Genomic DNA, 21,441 nt, shown 5'->3' with positions numbered 1-21,441 from the left:
TATATAAACAGCATACTCCAAAACGACAAGATAGTTATAAATTAAAGTTTCAAGTTGATTATAGACTTCAACTTCATCAAAAACTACCTCGATCGACCAAAAACTTTAACCTGAAGCGGGACAGACGGACGGACGAACGAACGCACAGACCAGAAAACATAATGCCCATAAATGTGGCATAAAAAAACCCAGCACAATACCTAAAAAAATAGAAAAGAACAAAAAATTAAAGATAATCAGAAAACTCCCCCCCCCCTTTTATCAGAGCTAACAAACCTTTATACACAAAGCGGTGATCAAGAATTTTTGTTCTTTGCGTATTAGCTTACAAAACGCTTTTAATGCATTTCTCCATTAAACCAGTAAAAATGCAGTTTTTTTAGATTTCATTTATTACAATATATTCTGTTTTCATTTAAACGCCTTGATTCGTGTGTAATAAGCAGTGCACTCTGCCAACTCTGTAGTATTTGGATAAGGGGAAGTAATCAACATGTAAACATAATGTAAACAAAATCAAAGTCCAGGTAAGAACTCATTTTTAGAATATACAAACAATTTACAAATGTAAATTTGTCAGGAATTCAATACATTACTTCTTGTGGTAGTTTTTATTCTCATGCTAAACACAGAGAAAATAACTTGTGACAATTTCCGTGCTAACTAGGTAGAACTTGTCTTGTAATAATGTAAACCCGTACGGCTGTAAACAATTTATAGTAACTACGATCTATTTTTAGATAAGGTGTGTATAAATGAATGAAATGAGATAAAAGAACAACGACATAATAATTTATTGTATTTACTTCATTAAAACAAGACGAGTTCAATAGTGATCTTGTGTACAGTGACGACATTCGTGTACAGTTCAATCCACGTTTAGTGTTTCAAATCATTTGCGCGAGATCCGTATACAGTCAAGTCGGTAGTCACCGGGTTTAGTCTATAGATTATTTTCATTTTTGCTGATGTGCTTTGTCTGTATGTTTTTTTTTTGTGCTTATTTGTTACATTTTTGTTTATGTTTGTGGTGATTAAGATTATAACACAATGTGTTGACTGCTCTACCCTCGGGCTCGGAATGCGGTATTTTTGTTATTTTACTTTTTCAAGTTACCGTCCTTAAGGTTCATGTGGACACTTTGGGTAAAATGGCCGTATTTTCACCTCAAAATTTACTCGGAGTACAGACAAACCTGTGCATCTGTAAAATTGTTAAGGCATAGCATGCCCTAGATAAATAAATTTCAAATATGTTTTATGTTTAAGAAAACTAAAAACTTACCAGGATTTTGCAGTGCACTTTTTTTCATTCCTCCAGAAGGTGCCAAAATAAACTATAAGGTCCGAGAACACAATTATTTCGTAGTGCATTTCTTTTAGAACATAAATGAAAATTAAAAAAATCCCACCTGCGCTTTCTCAAAGAAACTTTTACAGTGTGTTGTACTACTTTTGGGACAAATTATATCAAAATTATAGAAAACTTCATCGGCTCTAACTCAAAATATGGACAGTTTTATGTTTAGGGCGTCTTGAAATCTTTTGACAGCTTCCGAAGTGCTAATTTTCAACCTTTTTTAGCTGGACCAAATCACTACTTTCCTTTAAAATTCTGGACCCAACTTTTTTTTACAGTGTAATTTCACCCCCTACTTGCAATTTGAGGCATTAAACATGGAGAAATAAATTTGAAAGGGGTATAAAAATTAATGGCAAGTAACCCACTGTCAACACTAGGGACTATATTCGAACAACGAAAATCAAGGGACTACAATTGTGGTCTCGGACCATAAGTTGGGAAATTAAACAGGTTTGAGAACTTCACCATAGGTAATAATTGAAGTGAGCGGTATTGATTGACATGGACAATAGATGGACAATAGAAACCTGACAATGATTGATACCTTTAACTCGAGAGTATATATTTTTTGACAGGTTGCCTTTTCTACGATAGAACATTCTGGTTATCGTTCAAGCAGCTGGATAAAGTAACATCAGTTCAATGACATGGGAGGGGGACGATTTTGCGATGATTTTGTCATGCTAAAAATAACTAAAAAGATTCATATTTATATAGGGTTAATACTTGAAGCATATTTGCCTTCAAGCATCACGCTTACTACGTACCGTCTTTCCATAATAGGTGAGAAATTCACATGAAAAAAAAAATAATACTTTTTTCAAGCAGTCATTGAACCATGAAAATGATGTCTAGAACTGTAAACATATGACACTAGAAATTCGTAACATAAGTTATCTGCATGCAATTTGTGTTTGCTCATTGTTAAAGGCCGTTCGTTGATCTATATAGTTTTTAACTTCTGTGTATTTGATCTATATAGTTTTTAACTTCTGTGTTATTTGTGGAGAATTGCTCATTGGCAATCATACGAAATCTTTGGTAAATGTGTATTATAAAACATTTTTTGTTGAAATAACACAATTTACAGAAAGTAGTGCGCTGCGTATGATTCACATTGTATCTTTATGTCCTCATTTGAACTACTTCTTTTACTACAATGACTCATAATGACTATTATCAAAAAAGATGTGTTATGATTGCCATTGAGATAACTCTCCACAAGAGATATTGAACATTTTGTTTACATATTGACTTAAAGCAATTCTTACCTTTATTGACGGAAATAATCTGTTTTTAATTTAAAAATATCTATGTATATCTTTTAACTTTCAGAAATGGAGATAAACGACCTCCCACCGGAACTACTTGTTACAATATTTCAACAACTCAGCAAAGAAGATCTAATATGGAAGATACACAATGTGTGTACGTATTGGCGACACTTAGCACAAGCTGGGAATTTATGGACAGATCTAGATATTAACCGCCTCATTATCGAAAACCACGGAAAACAGGATGCATTGTTAAAGTATCTTCTCTCGATTTTAATTCATGTTCAGTATGTGAAGTCATCCCCAGATCGTCTGCTTCCTCTTCTGATAAAAAGTAAAGACACTTTGAGAAATATTCGACGAATTGATCTGGTACCTACAATAGACTCTTTCTACCTTAGCTCAAAAGAACTTTTTAAAGGCCTAAGTGCGAAATGTCCAAATCTTAAATCTCTGCACTTGAAATTTTTATCAGAGTCTCTTTCTGTTTTGAGGCAAGTTTTTGATCTTAATTTAGAAAATGTGACCTTAATTCACAAACAGAACATAGGAAACAAACGTGACATAATTAGTCGTGAGATGGACACCGTCGCCAAACTATTAAAGGAAAAGGCAAATGAAATCAGGAAAACCAAAAGAATTGAGCTCCAATCGTATTCGAGCGATTTTTTAGCACCAGTCTTGGAATTGAATTTGTCAAATCTGACCCGTCTGACGGCGTTTGGAAATTTCATAAAAGATAGCACAATACACACGATTCTCCTCCCTGAAACAAACATAACCGAACTAAATTTAGATTTTTCAAATATTACTGACCAAAGTTTGAATGATATAGCTGAAAATGCAAAACATTTAAAATATTTGTCATTAAAATGTTGTAGCAGAATTACTGATAAAGGAGTTGCCATGTTAACAAAATCCTGCAAGACGTTAGAAAGACTTAACATTCGGAACTCAACGGCAACCGATAGCCCTTTTTCTTCCAATTTATCTCTAGGTGCTATCTCTCCAATATGTACATCACTGAAAATTTTGTCGGCGCAAAATTTACCAACTTTCGATATTGCTACTTTAACCGCCTTGACGCATTCATGTCGAATATTGACCTCAATCAGTTTTAATTATTGTTGCGATCTGTCAGACGTGTCTTTGGGAGTAATTGGACAAAACTGTCCGGTCCTGCTTTCTGCAGATTTCAGCCAGTGTCCAGAAATTACATTGGACGGCGTTAGAATCCTGTTGACCTGCTGCCTCGGTATGGAGAATATAAGTTGTATGGTCTGCGATGGGATTACAAATTTCTGTGAGATGCCACCAAAGGTAACCGTCACGGAAGTTGTTAGCCGCGAACATGCGCAACGTGACAAAGATCGAGTTATTGTAAGGGAACCAGACGAAGAAGGGAAGCAGAAATATTCAAAGCTTAGGAACGTTAATCTCTCATATTGTTATAATTTGAAACCAGAAGCACTTATTGGGATATCAGAATTATGCAAAAATCTGCACATGCTAATTTTACGTTTTTGTGAAGGTCCTGTGAATGATGTCAGCGTTGATATTTTACGTCGTGTTTTTACAAATTGTTGTTACCTCGAATACATTTTAGTTGGTCCTGAGTTCAATTCTACAATTCACAGAAAAGATATTGTTTAACATAAAAAACACACTTCTGACATAAACATGCAGTTACCGTTTATATGTATTTTTTGTAAAAACTTATTGACGTATATGTTTATATTTTTGTAGTCATGAGTAATTTGAAAAGTTTGGTCTGAAATGTTTTGTAGCCCGCTTTTGTGAATGTTTTTCGTCGTTGAAAAGAGCATTTCGGGATCCAAAGGTTGGATGTGTACATAGTATATCAACTAAAAAAAAACAACAACGAAACGACAAACAAAATTAAACAAAGAAAAAAACCACATAGAAATATGAGGCTCCCACAGGGTACCCCCTCATGTCGCAAGGTCGCTTTTAAATTCGTCGAGAGGTCGTTTTAAAAGTAAATGTACAGGTCGCAGGTCGTTTTTTCCCAACACAGAGGACGGAAGTCGGTCGGAGGTCGTTTTTGCAAATCTTACAGGTCGCAGGTCGTTTTTAGAAGGCCCTCAGCTCGTAAGTCGCCTCTAAAAAGCCCAGAGGTCGCAGGTCGTTTTTTACCCTGCGGGAGCCTCAGATATCATGTTTCTCAAGATTCGGAATACCAATTATAAATGATACTTTAAAACCCAAATACATGGAGGTAATGCTATTCTTGTGTAATTTGATTTAAGCGAAACATGATGATAAGCAATTGATTTTAACTAGTTTTGTTATTTATACCTCATTTGATTTCTCTCCAATTCCTTTCCTGGACGAGAGAATGGGGGAGTGACACGAAAATGTTCATTTCCCGAATCTCAATTTTTGTTTTGTAATATTTATACACACTTTTATTTTTCCCCCTTCGTTTTAGTTTTAACTTCTAAAATAATACAACCCAAATAGATGCTGGATGTGTGAAGACTGGTATTCTAGTCTTAAAATATGATTTTTTATAAGTTGTTTTTGGCTTTGAACTAGCTGTCGTAAACTGAGAGTGCACTCAGACCTGTACTTAGTGACTTTTTTGTTGTTGGGAATGAAGGATGGATATATACGTTGTATATCCTGCTACGTCGTATCTGTGTTTTTGTTTGATATTGTTCAAAGTTTCAATCTGATGAGTTGAGCCTTTTCAACAGATTTTTATAGTTTGTTCGTATGTTGTGCGCGCTGTACACAAATAACCCTGTTTAGGGGAGGATTGGACGCCTACAAACATGTTCAGCCCCGCCACCTTCTTGTCAATGTCAGAAGCCTGTATATCAGTGGTTGTAGTTGGTTCATGTTTGTCAAATATATTAGTTTTGTGTAAGAAAATTTGTTATGATTAAGGCCGTAAGTTTTCTTAATTGAACTGTTTCGTATTTTTCATGACTGGACCTTTCATAGTCGACATGAGTTGATCTCATTGTTGAAGTCCGTACGATTTGCCTATAAGTGCTAACGTCCACTTTATTTGGATAGTTTTCTCTTTGGCAATCATACCAAATCTCCTTATTTTTTAATTTTTTTTTTTAATATGTGGATACTTAAAAATTCCACAGATCTTTAAGAGTACATACAATCTAACTCTCTTTCATCTTGTAACAGTATTAAAACATTTGACTTTTATTCACTTTATACAAGTATTCCACATTCCAAACTAAAAGACAAATTGAAAGAGTTGGTATTGCTTTGTTTCATAAAAAAGAATGGCCAACGACGATTCAAGTATCTTGTCTTAGGAAGGAATAAATGCTACTTTGTGAAGGATTACTCTAATTCAAACAAAAAATTCTCTGAAACTGACATTATCAAGATGCTTGATTTCTTGATTGACAACATATTTGTTACGTTCTGAGGACGTGTTTTTCAACAGAGTATCGGCATTTCAATGGGAGCGAATTGTGCCCCTCTTCTTGCCGACTTTTTTCTTTATTATCATGAGGCTGACTTCATACAGGAACTTCTTAGGAAGTAGCAATATCCTTTAACTCTACTTTCCGCTATATAGATGATGTTCTTTCACTAGATAATTCAAAATTTGGTGATTATGTCGAATGCATCTATACCATTGAACTAGAGATAAAGGATACAACAGATACAGTTAAATCGGCCTCATATCTTGACTTACATCTAGAAATTGACAATGAGGGTCGATTGAAAACAAAACTTTACGACAAAAGAGATGATTTCAGCTTTCCAATTGTGAACTTTCCATTTATAAGTAGCAACATTCCAGCAGCACCTTCATACGGTGTATATATCTCCCAATTGATACGATATTCTCGTGCTTGCATTTCCTATCATGATTTTCTTGATAGAGGGTTGTTGCTCACAAGGAAGCTATTAAATCAAGAGTTACAAATGGTGAAGTTGAAATCATCTCTTCGTAAATTTTACGGACGCCATCACGAGTTGGTTGACCGTTATGGAATAATCGTTTCACAAATGATATCGGATATGTTCCTTACGTCGTAACTACAATCCCCTTCCCTTTCATAAATGTGACCTACCGAATTCGACTATTTACCGGATTCGTTATCTCATGAGCAACACGACGGGTGCCACATGTGGAGCAGGATCTGCTTACCCTTCCGGAGCACCGTAGATCACCCCTAGTTTTTGGTGGGGTTCGTGTTGTTTATTCGTTAGTTTTTTTATGTTGTGTTATGTGTACTATTGTTTGTCTGTTTGTCCTTTTCATTTTTAGTCATGGCGTTGTCAGTTTATTGTCGATTTATGAGTTTGACTGTCCCTCTGGTATCTTTCGTCCCTCTTTTATAGTATCATAAATATTATTTAAAAATGAAAAACAGAATAAAACAGGTACAATGTTGCATATCAGTCAAATATGAAAATCAGAAACAAGTTTGGAAATTTTTTTATAAATCCGCCTTTTTATATAATTTTTTGTTTCCCCTATGTCCACTTGTCACCTTTTTAACCCTATATCCGATATTCCACTTTTTTAACCCCTATATCAAATTAAGTAATCCCAAAAGCGTGTGTCCCCTGTAAAATTACGACCTATAACTATAACCAACTAATACGAAGAGATAAAGGCGGACATTTTAGATACGCATGCTTCAAATCTTACGGACGGAATCACGAGTTAGTTGACCGTTATGGAATATCTGTTTCACAGATGATATCGGATATGTTACGTATACTTATGTCGTAACTACAATACCCTTGAAGTTCCCTTTTCAGCAATGTGACCTAGATAATATCGGATATGTTACTTATGTCGTAACTACAATACCCTACCCTTTTCACGAATGTGACCTACCGAATTATATGTTTTGCCGGATTTGTAATTACAAAAGCAACACGACGATGACCCCCTAGTTTTTGATGGGGTTCGTGTTGCTTAGTCTTCAGTTTTCTATTTCGTGTCTTCTGTTTGTCTTTTTTTTTTAGCCATGGCGTTGTCAGTTTATTTTCAAACTATGAGTTTGACTGTCCCTTTGGTATCTTTTGCTCCTCTTTTTTAAGCGGCTAGCTTTATTCCGAATCCATATTGTTAAATGATATACTTTTAAATGCTGTTCAAGTAATCGTATCCTATTTTTAATAGTTATTTTGTAGCATGCATATACTAGCTATTGATTTTTAGTAATATTCTTTTTAATATTTCATTTAATTTCTCTCAAGTTATATTGAAAACATTGATTCTCATGTTTAATTTTAAGTATATACAATAAGAATCGATGAGACAGGATGCTAAAAGGATCATATTCAAATATTGTAACAAAAAAAATAATTAAAAAGGAAGTTAAAAATGTTCGATACTCTCTTTCAAAATAACAAGTTGCTTAAAGACTTTTACATATTAATTTTATATAAATGATTCAGCTAAAAAGAAGAAAAAATGAAAAGTCAGTGTCCTTGTTTTTGTCAGATATGAATCATTTTTCGGAAATGATTCTCTTTAGATTTTTCATAATGTAATGTTCCTTTTTTCTTTCAAATACTACGAAAAAATAACGAGGATTTTATAAGATTTTGAAAAAAGTGTTTTGAACTATATGTATCACAATGACGAAAAGAAAAGTAGGGCTTAGAGGGCAAAACTTTTAATGACATTGTATGGCTAAAACCAGAGAATGCGGAATTCTGAAAAAATAGTAAAAAAAAACCAAGAGCAGTGAACGTCCTCAAGGGAAAACGGTAGTATTTAATTTTCCCAGCATTAGGTTGGCCTTTTGTGTACCCAAGGCAGGTGAAGGAAGTCAAATTAGGAGCGCTGTGATTGGATGTAAGGGTACAATATATTTTTTTATTTATCTATGAATAACTGCAGTGTGTATATTTACAATATAAATTTTAAAACCTATTGAAATATTTTCTAGAGAATTATTCGAAAAGACTTGCAAAATTTCATAAATTTGGTGCAAAATGACGGTGGGCATGGATAACATAAACAAGCTCCGTTGGAAGTTGGTCATGATACTATTTGGCTTTAATTTTTAAAACAGAGTAATAAAGTACTAACACAACATATAACTGTTTTATCCAGGTTTTTATCTTAAAAAGTGGTAAATTTAGAAAATGTTAACATTGTCGCCAATGGCAGAATAAATAGTACCGTTTTTCCTATAGGGAAACAATTAAAGAAATAAAAAAGAACATGTTCGAATGGAACAACAGTTAACCCTTCTCCAGAGACAAAAATAAGGAGACATCAAACATATTTATGTGCCCTCCCCGGGTAAATTCATTATACCAAACTTAGGGAGCTACCATTTGATTTTTATGGGGGGGCTAGGATGAAATTTGAAAAAAATAGGCAGGACAGGAGTTTTGAGTAAAAAAAAAAGGCAGGATGAGACACTTGCAAAAAAAAAAAAAAGTCAGGATGACAATTTGTGTAAAAAAAGTCAGGATGAACTAGTAAAAAACAAAGGCAGGACCGAACAGAGTGAAAAATAAAAAGGCAGGACAGAGATTACAGCTAAAAAAAATGCAGGACAAAATTTTTCATCCTAGCACCCCCATAAAAATCAAATGGTAGCACCCTTAGTCTCTCATACAACTCTCTTTTGGTTAATTGATGAATTGTTTAGAAACTAAGTTACATTTCTGTCGTTAAAGTACAAAATTGAAATTATTAAAATACTAAATATATCATCATAAATTGAAATGGTATTAAACACTTTAACAAAATGAACGAATATGCGATAGAGTTTAACGTTTGAAATCTAGAATTCAATTGAAATAACATATTAATGAAATATTCAGTGAAATATAAATAAAAACAGTTTCGTAATAGGAGAATTTGTTAAACTTGATCGTTTAGTCATGAACTATAAGGATACAACATACGAAAAGCATCTGCTCGGACAGGGAAATAGTTTTGAAAGTGCACTTGGTGTTATTTTATGCTTTTTATTAAGTAAACGAATTATTACCGCAAAGCATCTGAAATATAAAACAATGATACGGACATGTTGATAGGGAAGCTTTTGTGTAAGAGATCCATGTGTTTACATAAAAAGAACACTTAAATTGTCTACGTCAACACTTGAATTATTTAGTTAATGTATAATTTTTAAAATCAATTTAAAAGTTCAATAAGCGACAGTTTTACAAAATCTGCATCATACATGTACATAAATCTCTGATTTTGGAGAGAATTGCATTGATTATCACAAAAAAATAGGTGAAGGTATATTAAGAAAAATTAATGCGTGATATTTTTCTTAAAAATACGTAAAACGTCACTTCAAGTTATCATTTATTATCGTTAAGTGACAGTTGCTTTCTTTTAAGTTTTAATTAAAAGGACTGGAGTTGATAACTTGAAAAAGAAATCAAGAAAAGAACCATATGAAAATGGGAATTTCAAAAGCAATATTCCTAATTATTGCTTTATCAACATTTCAAACTAACTACGGAAAAAATTGTAAAATTGAACGGAAAGTAATCAACGATACAGTTCAAGGAAAACAGTTGACGCCATTTTATAAAACTTTGTATTCTCTAGGACCACAAGCATGTTTCAACGAGTGTATTAGACGAGCAGACTGTGCGTTTTTCAACTTTAAATGGGAGTCGGGCATGTGCGAACTTTGTTACAATACATCATCCGAGAGATATGCCACGGGTTACTACTATAAGGATGTAAGATCAGAGAGAGGCGTAAGTTGTTTGTTGGTTATACAGTAAAACCTGTTTAAACCGAACCTCTTTCGGTTTATGCAGGGTTAGGTTAAGCCAGGTTTCACTTCACTTATTTGGTAATATTTTTAAAGTGTGAAAATAAGCATACTAATAAAAAGTTGAAAGTATGAAAAATCAACAAGTTTTAAAATTAACAATTTTCTCTGCAGTTTGAATATTTTAATTCATTGGAAAAGACAGAACGACGTAAAAGTAGAGCAAATGCAGTTCGCACATAATTTGAGGATAAACGGGGCGCAACCGTAAATAAAACATAATCCACGAATATTATTTAAGACATTTTAATTTCATGGCCTTAAATAATTTTTGGTTCATTTTTCGGGAATGGCCGTTTTACTTCGACGGACGCACTCCGCTTAAAAACTCATAAAGAGCAGACAACAATATTGCCGTACAAACAGACAAAAGTCCGCCAAAAAGAGCAGACAACATTATTGCCGTACAAACAGACAAAAGTCCGCCAAAAAGAGCAGACAACATAATGGCCTGTAGAAAAAGACGAAAGTCCGCCGATATGGCAGACGACACCTTTACCCGTAAAAAAGGAACATAATAAATATGCGACCAAAATTAAAAAAAAAAAAATATCTGTAATGATCGACGGCGAAAAATCCAGCAAACAATTTTGAGAATGCAAATATTTTTGATAAGTTGAATGCGGATGTGGTCACGGTTGTTTTTTTGTTTGTTTTAGGGACAAAACGATCCATGCGCAGGAAAAACCTGCTCCACTGGTAAAATATGTATTGTTCTATACAACAAGACGCCACTTTGTATTGTTGGTACGTATAGAGTAGAGAAGTTCGGAAATAACTCTGTCAAAGAAAAATCCTCATTACATAAATGTTTATGATATAGACCTTGGAACGTTTAAACAACACAATGTTCATTGCTTTTCCGGTTTAAAGCACTTTGTTGTTGGGTTGTTGACTCATTTTGACGACGACGTCCGTTCAAAGTTGATTTTAAGTAGGTGACTGAACATTCCTGGAAGGGAATAATAATTATTGATAATGAAGACAAAAAAACAAAAAAACAAAAGCAAAAACAAACAAACATCAACAAATAAAAAACAAAAACAAAAACAAACAAATAAACAAAAATCTTACGACTATTCCAATTTTGATTTTAAAACAATAACAAAGATTTCACAATGAACAATAGTTATAAATACCTGGATTTTTAGATAATCATAGATGAGAGTGTGTATTGGATCCTTCATTTTTGTATTTATTTTTTTAACTTAATTTTTCTCTATTCTTTATATTTTTGGCCCTTTTTTCCTCTATTCTTTATATTTTTGGCCCTTTATTCTCTAATCTTTACATTTTTGGCCCTTTATTTTCTATTCTTTATATTTTTGGCCCTTTTTTTCCCCCTATTCTTTATAGTTTTGGCCCTTTATTCTCTATTCTTTATATTTTTGGCCCTTTTTTTTCTTTTTTTTTTCTATTCTTTATATTTTTGGCCCTTTATTGTCTATTCTTTAAATTTTTGGCACTTTTTTTTCTCTATTCTTTATATTTTTGGCCCTTTATTCTCTATTCTTTATATTTTTGGCACTTTTTTTTCTCTATTCTTTATATTTTTGGCACTTTTTTTTCTCTATTCTTTATATTTTTGGCCCTTTATTCTCTATTCTTTGTATTGTAGTACCACGTTATTCCCTTTATTTTTTTTGGGTCTATTTTATTTTTATTCTTTATTATTATAGCCCTTTATTCTGCATGTTTTGTCCATTAATATCTTTTCTGTAAATCCCACCCTGATCCTCAAAATATTGATCTCTGTTTTATGAGTATAACACTTTGAATAAATACAACTATCCCCCACTTCCGGTCGAAAATTAAATGGTTGGAATATATTTGTGAAATAAAAATTGAGATATTTTAAAACATTTCCTTTTTTTTTTACAGACGGTTGACAGTTGTCGGCAGAGAGGATTCTTGTAAGATTTGCTAGACTTAATACGATATACATGATGAGAGGGCAAATATACATTTTTTAACTGCAAGTGTACATGTAATACTTTGTAATTATACCTTAAAAAATGTAAACAATTGTATTACGTTTAGTATGTATAGAATTGTATAATCATAAATTAAAATACGAGAGCAACTATGAATTTATCTTACTTCATAACTACAGTTGTGTTCAATTCTTAAGTCTCTTCAAAAACGCCAGAAACATTCTTTCATAGAACATTTCTTGACCAGTTTTATCTTAGGACAACTATATATAATTAAGAACCGTTCTGGCGCAAAACTGTCAGAATCTGTTCAAGGGCGGAACTTTCAGAATCTGTTCTAGGAGGGAACTGTCAGAATCTGTTCTAAGGTGGAACTGTCAGAATCTGTTCTAGGTTGAAACTGTCAGAATCTGTTCTAGGGTGGAACTGTCATAATCTATTCTAGGATGGAACTTTTAGAATCTGTTCTAGGGTAAAACTGTCAGAATCTATTCTAGGGTGGAACTGTCAGAATCTGTTCTAGGGTGGAACTGTCAGAATCTATTATAGGTTGGAACTGCCAGAATCTGTTGTAGGCTGGAACTGTCAGAATCTGTTCTAGGTTGGAACATTCAGAATCTGTTCTAGGTTGAAAATGTCAGAGTCTATTCAAGGGTGGAACTTTACGAATCTGTTCTAGAGTAGAAATGTCAGAATCTGTTCTAGGTAGGGACTGCAAGAATCTGTTGTAGGATGGAACTATCAGAATCTGTCCTAGGGCTGAACTGTCAGAATCTTTTCTAGACTTGAACTTTTAGAATCTGTTCTAGGGTAGAACTGTCAGAATCTATTCTAGTGTGGAACTGTCAGAATCTGTTCTAGGGTGGTACTGTCTGAATCTGTTCTAGGTTTGAACTTTTAGAATCTGTTGTAGGCTGGAACTTTCAGAATCTGTTCTACGTTGGAACTGTCAGAATCTGTTCTAGGGTGGAACTGTCAGAATCTGTTCTAGGTTGGAAATGTCAGAATCTGTCCTAGGGTGGAAATGTCAGAATCTATTCTAGGGAAGAACTTTAAGAATCTGTTCCAGAGTAGAACTGTCAGAATATGTTTTAGGGTGGAACTGCCAGAATCTGTTCTAGTTCGGAACTGCCAGAATCTGTTGTAGGTTAGAACTTTTAGAATTTTTGTAGGCTGGAACTGTCAGAATCTGTTCTAGCGTGGAAATGTCAGAATCTATTCTAGGGTGGAACTTTAAGAGTCTGTTCCAGAGTAGAACTGTCAGAACCTGTTATAGGGTGGAACTGTTTGAATCTATTCTAGGTTCGAACTGCCAGAATCTGTGACAGTGTGGAACTGCCAGAATCTGTGCTAGTTTGGAACTGCCAGAATCTGTTGTAGGGTGTAACTGTCAGAATTTGTTGTAGGTTGGAACTGTAAGAATCTGTTCTAGGGTGAAACTGTCAAAATCTGTTCCAGATTTGAAATGCCAGAAACTGTTGTTGGGTGGAACTGTTAGAATCTGTTCTAGGGTGGAACTGCCAGAATCTGTTCTAGGATGATACTGTCAAAGTATGTTCTAGAATGGAACTGTCACAATATGTTGTTGGGTGGAACTGTTAGAATCTGTTCTAGGGTGGAATTGCCAGAATCTGTTCTAGGATGGAACTGCCAGAATCTGTCTAAGCTGATACTGTCAGAGTATGTTCTAGGATGAAACTGTCAGAATATGTTCTAGGCTGGAGAGACATCAACTTTAGGTCATCATACTGCTTTCAACAATGCGCAAAATCTAAACCTTATGTTAAGGAGGTAGACCGAGGTTGAGGGAAATAACTCTTAAAATCTTCAGGACGTTTGTGTCAACCATTTTCAAAAACATATTCTAAGCTTCTAGGTTACATAGATTATTTTCAATCTGTTTCAGGTAAATGCTTAAAATACATTGATGAACTTGACTTTTACAAACGCTTGACTGATTTAAAGAGTTATCTTCCGTGAACCAAGGTCTACCTATTAAGCTATAAAAGTCAACGATATGATAAAACACAAGCAATGCAAACGAGAACTATATAATCATAAACACATGTCGTCAATAATGGAAAATATATTATACTTAGCATATTAATTTAGCATGTTACCCATATATTGTTGATAATGCGACCTAATGTTAGCTTATGGTTGCGACTTATCTCAACATTTATGGTGTTATTACACGACGTGTGTTACATGTGAAGCATTATCCCTTCCGGAGCACCTGAGATCACCCCAGGTTTTTGTTTGGTTCTTATTGCTCAGCCTGCAGTTTTTTATGTTGTGTTTTATAGACTTTTTTTTATGTTTTCGTCGTTTTCCGTTTCTTTGTCATAGCGTTGTTAGATGGTTTTCGATTTATGACTTAAATATCACTTTGTGATCATCGGCTTTTCTTTAACTACGAAGTTACGTCCGGAAGGTTTGACAAAGATCAAATTGGTTACCATTAATCAGTATTCATGTAATATATTGTGATCTGGTTGCGTAATACGCATCTGTCGTCGTCCGTCCGCTCACACTGTACATTTGGTTATCCTCTTGAATTAAATCAAACATAAGGAACTACACATTCAATGGACAAACATCCGTTGGATTCCTTTATAAATAGTACTATTTCTGAATTACCTCCCCTTAATTCGTAATGTAAAAATAAATCAAAATCAAGGTAAACTATTCTACTTTTGTTAAAGAATGATATATTATAACTTAGAATCAAATGAATTTGTTCATTTAAATCGAAATTCTTCCTATTACATTGTACTCCTGGATTGAAAGGAGTAGGTTCACTAAGACCTCTTTTTGGCCCCAAAATATAGCAGTTTTAGAAAATTGTGAAAATGTAATCTTTAAGCTATATTTTGGAAAGTAAAATGCTTCTGCTACATAAATATGAGCTGTTCTTGACGATACAATGCACAAATATCGCGTTTTAGCATCAATAAGTCATGCTAAATTACTGAATTCTTCAAAATTTTACCATTTTGGTCATTTTTTAGACGGTTTCCGTCTAAAATGAAAGTGGCCGCATTCGTGTTCATTCATAATATTGAAATGTAAGCTGTATTTGATAATAATACAAAACATATTTAAAGGTTGAGGATGAACACGGATGCGGCCACATTCATTTTTGACAAAAACCATCTGAAAAGTGACGTTTTTTGGCATATTTGATAGATTTTTCATATTTAGGCTTGAATCAGAGCGTTTTTAATGACTAAATCAGTTAAAATCTTTCACATAAACTAATCGAATCAATTGAAATAGACACTTAAGTGTTTAAAAAGTGTCCAAAAACTTTCATTAGATGAACTTGAAATTTGAGGCCAAAATCGGCCCTTACCGGACCTACTCCTTTGCTGACTTAATTAAAAAAAACTAGAACTATTGTGTTTTTTACCAATACAAGATGGCGGAAAACACCAAAACCACCTGAAGTTGTTGGTGAGAAAATATAAAATGGAAAAAAACGTGCAGAAATATTATGTAAAAGATACTTAATTCGTGTTGTATCAACATTGAAAAACCCAATATGGCTGAAAGGATCAAACAAATGTCGATTTCTTCAAATTTTGAAATCTTTCCCGAAAGAACCAATGAATCCATACAAACACACTTGGTATGTTCCATAGAGTTCCTTAATTAATCATTTTTAATGTTAACACAAAATCTGACTATTTTAACCAGAGACTTTTGTGAAGAAATTTCAAGAGAGGCGGAAAAAAACCCAAGGACTCGTCAAACTCATAAGTTGAAAACGATCTGATGTAGACTCGTCATTTTGGGAGATAATTGCTCTGAGTGGGGTCTAGGGTTTATTATAGGCATCTCAAACAAATAACTAGCAACTTCAAAAACATACATACTTACTCAAAATGGTGACTATAAGTATATTCATATCAATAAAACACAGCTTACCGTGTACGCAATATAGGGGCTAAGCTGCGCTCCCTTATAAAATCACATGACGTTTTCTATACTTCACATACTGGAATCTGAAGATAAAAACTATTGACTCCTTAAGTCTTAATTTCACAAATAGTACAAAATCTGGTAAAACTCAAAGCAAGACAATAAGCTATGCTGAAATCTGATTACAGACAAATATGAAAATATTATTAAAACTGTAAAAGTTTATCTGCCTTGCATATACCAACTTAAAGTAAAATATAAACTATCCCATACTGGTGTGGATCAATCGAGACTTTCATACAAGTTTTCATAACACTTTTATATCGGTCATACCAAGATTAAAATATAGAACATAAAAAAGACTAAATAAATGTAAATAATATATCTGAAAAAAAAAGGTTTTCAGAATAAGAAGAATAGATATATGAGATTTTGGATGGGGGTTTGTAGAATAGAGAGTAATGGACAAAAAATATAACGAATAAAGAAAAGTGGACCAAAAATATAAAGGGATACTGATGAAGAGGAACTTTAGTTTCAGTATCAGTAAAAGAACCTAAGTAAACCTAAGTAAGTAAGTAATAATGAATGGTAAGATGATAAAAAAAAAGTAAAATCACAAAAATACTGAACTTAGAGGAAGATCAATTGGGAAAGTCCATAATCACATGGCAAAATCAAATAACAAAACGCATCAAAAACGAATGGACAAAAACTGTCATATTCCTGACTTGGTACAGGCATTTTCTAATGCAGAAAATGGTGGATTAAACCTGGTTCTATAGCGCTAACCCTCTCACTTTAATGACAGTCTCATCAATTTCCGATATTTTTACATTGATGCGTTAAATAAACAGACACAATAAATATAATAGTCAAAATATGGGTACATCAGTAAAAATATGAAGAATAGACAATAATGGGCAAAAAGTATAAATAAAAGAGACAAATGGTCTAAAGAGGCGGATTTAGGGGGGGAGGGGGCCCGCCCCCCCCCTTTTTGGGAAAAAAATTGGTTGCTTATATAGGGAATCACTGAAGCGTGACTGGAGCGGGCCCCCTCTTAGGTCAGTCAGTGGGTCCCCACTTTTGAAAATTTATGGCTCCGCCACTGGTCTAAAAGATTAATGAATACTGAAATGAAGGATCAACTATCATAAGAGTAGCGGATTCACCCGAGGATTGCCGATTGACATATGGTGCATTCGTTACAACTCGGACGATTCTGTACCTTCAGAGTAGCGGATTCACCCGAGGATTGCCGATTGACACATTGGTCTAAAAGATTAATGAATACTGAAATGAAGGATCAACTATCATAATTTCATGTTCGATTTACTATGTATATATTACACACTGAAATTCAATATTGACATATAAATTATCAATACGTGTTTATTCACCTTTTTATCAGCAATATATGTGTTACAGTGAATTTGTATAATCAGGGATTATGTAGAATCCCTGATTTTTTAGGGATTATGTAGAATCACTAAAAACACTAGTGATTATATAGATTCCCTGAAAATGACCAGTGATTTTATATAATCACTGACAATTTTAATTATTATTCTACAAATTCCCTAATATGATTTCAGGGATTATCAATAATTAAAAGCTTTAAAGATGATATCTCAAACCAATTACACTAGTGGTTCCAGCAAGGATTTGCATTGTCTTAATATACAAATACTTGGTTCCAGGAAAGGGAGATCCCAAAAAACTAATAGTCAATATTTACGAAAAGACTGAAGAAGGATATCGCCTTGCTATATAGCATGTAATCCTGCTCGGATCTTTAATACAAGAAATCAATTTTGAGGTTGCTGATTTCCCTTCATTGGTACAATTTGTTCCTTCAGATGTTTGTGCTGAAAACTCTATTTCTCTGAGACGTGCCGTAAAATCTGATTTGATGTGGAGGACAAGGTTTTTTTTTAATGTTGATATCGTGGTAAGACAGATGTGAATTTGATAGATATGCCTGTAGAAAATCAAGGCAAATGTGTAATAGTCGATGCCATCCAAATTTAGTTTGTAAATAAAATGTTTAATATTAAAATATTATACATAACATTAACATTTATCAAAACGACTGTTCGCATAAAAATAGTTTTAATGACAATTTCATTTTATTTCATATTCTCAACCTAAAAACAATTGCTAAAACAATACGATAAAAAAATAATCATTATGCCATTTAATATTTTCATACTGACTTCATCAACTTATCCCTTGATATTATTAATACTAATGCAGTCAATATCAAAAAGGGCTCTCTTGTTATTATTACTGATAAAGTCAGTATTAAAACCAAAACATCAATTATTCTATATATATTGTGCTTATCATTTAATTATATTGTGCTTATCATTTAATTATTTTGTGTTTAACATTTCAATATTTTTGTGTCTTTCCTATTAATAAATTATGCCTAACATTTTACCATATTAAGGTTATTGTTGCCTTCGGCTGTTGTTTGCTCTATGGTCGGGTGGATGTCGCTTTGACATATTCACCATTTCCTTTCTCAATTTTATTATTATGATAAGGTTAACTTTTAAGATATTTCAATATGTTATATATTTTAGTATCATTTCAGTTATTCTGTATAATCCCTGACGTTTTTTTCTAGTGATTATACATAATCCCTGAAAGTTTTAGTTATTATATATAATCCCTAAACTAACCAGTGATTATACATCATCCCTGAAAATTTTAGGGATTCTACATAATCCCAAATTATACAAATTCACTGTAACATATGCACCATTTGTTTTGCTGAACATGTCACATCTGTATTTTATAACTTATTCCAATCTAGGCACACCTCCAGAGTCGTGTCAATTTGTAAATGTTTTACTTTTCAACAAGTAAATGATTTTTTTTTAAAGCATGAGTGTATAACGCACACTCTTAAAATAATATTAATCAATATCTAAAGATACCACATTTCCAATACTATATCAACAACCACATGTAGTGACAATGTACACATATTATCTTAAATTAGGATAGAGCGATGCTTTTTAGAAAGCTCAAACTTGTTGTGATTATCTTTGGAAAAAGGGGGGATATATACCTTTCCAAATTGTTTGAACCCCACCTTCTTGACATTTTCAAACTCCCCGGCAGTTCCAGTTCCGATCCGCATACGGGCCCGAATACTACTCTACACTAATGATGGAGTAAAGGAAAAAAGTTCCGGAACGGAAACGATCACTGTACGGAGTTCTTGACATTTTATGTTATCTGTAAATGATTAAGGAGAGAAAACATGAATTCGCAAGTCAAATACACACTGAAATAGTAAAAGACATATTCAACACATTTTCACTATACGAGCCAGGATCAATTATATTTCAGTAATTTCAATAGATTATGATAAATAACTTTATATACTTTTCATCACAAAAAAACAAACAAACACATATTTATTCAGCACAGAAATCTAAATCAACAAGAACTACAATTTCCATCCCAATGAGAAACCGCAATCTATATTTTTATATCGTGATTAATTGAATGAATCGAGTCTAATATAGCAAATCTGAGCAACTCAAAATTCACGTGGCAACTTTTAACCATAAAGTTGTATGTAACTAAAAAATCACGTGGAAACTTTTTACCATAAATGTGTAAGTAACACAAAAATCGCGTGGAAACTTTTAACCATGCATGAGTAAGTATCTTAAAACTCAAGTGTTAACTTTTAATCATTATTCGTTTTTAATGTAACAATGTAAATACAGTATGACAAAGTACGAAATTTTGTTGAAAAATGAAAATATAACACTTATTAATTGTATGGTCATCTTAAGGCAGTTATATCGCGCGACTAGATACATCAGTGGCACACACACATTTCCTTTAAAATATATAGCCCAATCCATCTAAGGTGAAATAGATAATAAATAGATATAATATATCAGACATATGGTGCATTCGTCACAACTCGACCGATTCCGTACCTTCAGATTAGCGGATTCACCCGAGGATTGCCGATTGACACATGGTGCCTTCGTCAGAACTCGGCCGATTCCGTACCTTCAGATTAGCGGATTCACCCGAGGATTGCCGATTGACACATTCTGCATTCGTCAGAACTCGGCCGATTCCGTACCTTCAGAGTAGCGGATTCACCCGAGGATTGACGATTGACACATGGTGCATTCGTTACAACTCGGACGATTCTGTACCTTCAGATTAGCGGATTCACCCGAGGATTGCCGATTGACACATGGTGCATTCGTTACAACTCGGACGATTCTGTACCTTCAGAGTAACGCATTCACCCGAGGATTGCCGATTAACACATTGTGCGCATTACAAGTATACCTCATATTCAAAACCTACAAAACTTATAATCTATTTTGCTCATAAAATCAGATGCGGACTAGTACTATAAATGTTAAGTTGACATTTGTTATAGGATGAATAGAATTTGTTGACATTAACACTAATAATGATAAGATCATCATTATTTCAATGCAGAACTGATCTAAATGTTATTTCTGCCACCTAGCCTAGCTAGTAATGTATCAATTATCCAGAACATTGTTAGTCATGGAGAAGATAGGTCCATTCTTGGTGTTGGTTATTTTAGCAACATGTAGCGATGGAGTATTTGGTTTTGGGAACCTTGTCCACAAGTATGACGACTATGTACATCCAGGGCGGACTACAACATCAAAATATGGGAATGTTTGTTATCCAAAGGGTACCACGACATACAAGTTTGACCACGATTTATATCCAGAGGGTACACAAACTTATAAGTATGATAATGCTGTAATATCGGAGCCAGTTAAAGATGGACATACTGAGAAGAAAACAAGTGAGTTTTTAATATTTATAGCTGTAGTTGCTTTGTCTTGCAATACTGATTTGTTTTACCATATACATTTTTTGACAGCGTGTTTGCGTTACTGATTTATTTTAAATGTGTATCTTTTGAATATTCTTCCGTGTATAGATTGTTTTACTATTCCTAATCTACTGTAATGCCTCGGACTACTAGTATTTTTTTCTCATCACTTAGCGTCCGTCGTCCGTCGTCCTTCGTCAGTCGTCGTCGTTAACTTTTAAACTTTTTGGGGTTAAATTGTTTATCAAGTGAAGATCTATCTGCCCTGAAATTTTCAGATGAAACAGACAACCGGTTG

The 21,441-nt window shown here is 33.6% G+C and overlaps 1 long non-coding RNA gene across 1 annotated transcript; it reads left to right on the top strand.

Moving 5' to 3' along the window:
* The first annotated feature begins 9,751 nt into the window (after positions 1-9,751).
* Positions 9,752-12,508, top strand: LOC143051027 (uncharacterized). The gene is made up of 3 exons (XR_012970549.1): positions 9,752-10,341; positions 11,078-11,165; positions 12,300-12,508. It is a non-coding gene; the product is annotated as an uncharacterized LOC143051027 (long non-coding RNA).
* Positions 12,509-21,441: the final 8,933 nt, after the last annotated feature.

Source organism: Mytilus galloprovincialis, chromosome 11, assembly GCF_965363235.1.
Source record: "Mytilus galloprovincialis chromosome 11, xbMytGall1.hap1.1, whole genome shotgun sequence".
In the NCBI taxonomy this organism is placed as follows: domain Eukaryota; kingdom Metazoa; phylum Mollusca; class Bivalvia; order Mytilida; family Mytilidae; genus Mytilus; species Mytilus galloprovincialis.
This window is presented reverse-complemented; position numbering and strand designations above follow the sequence as displayed.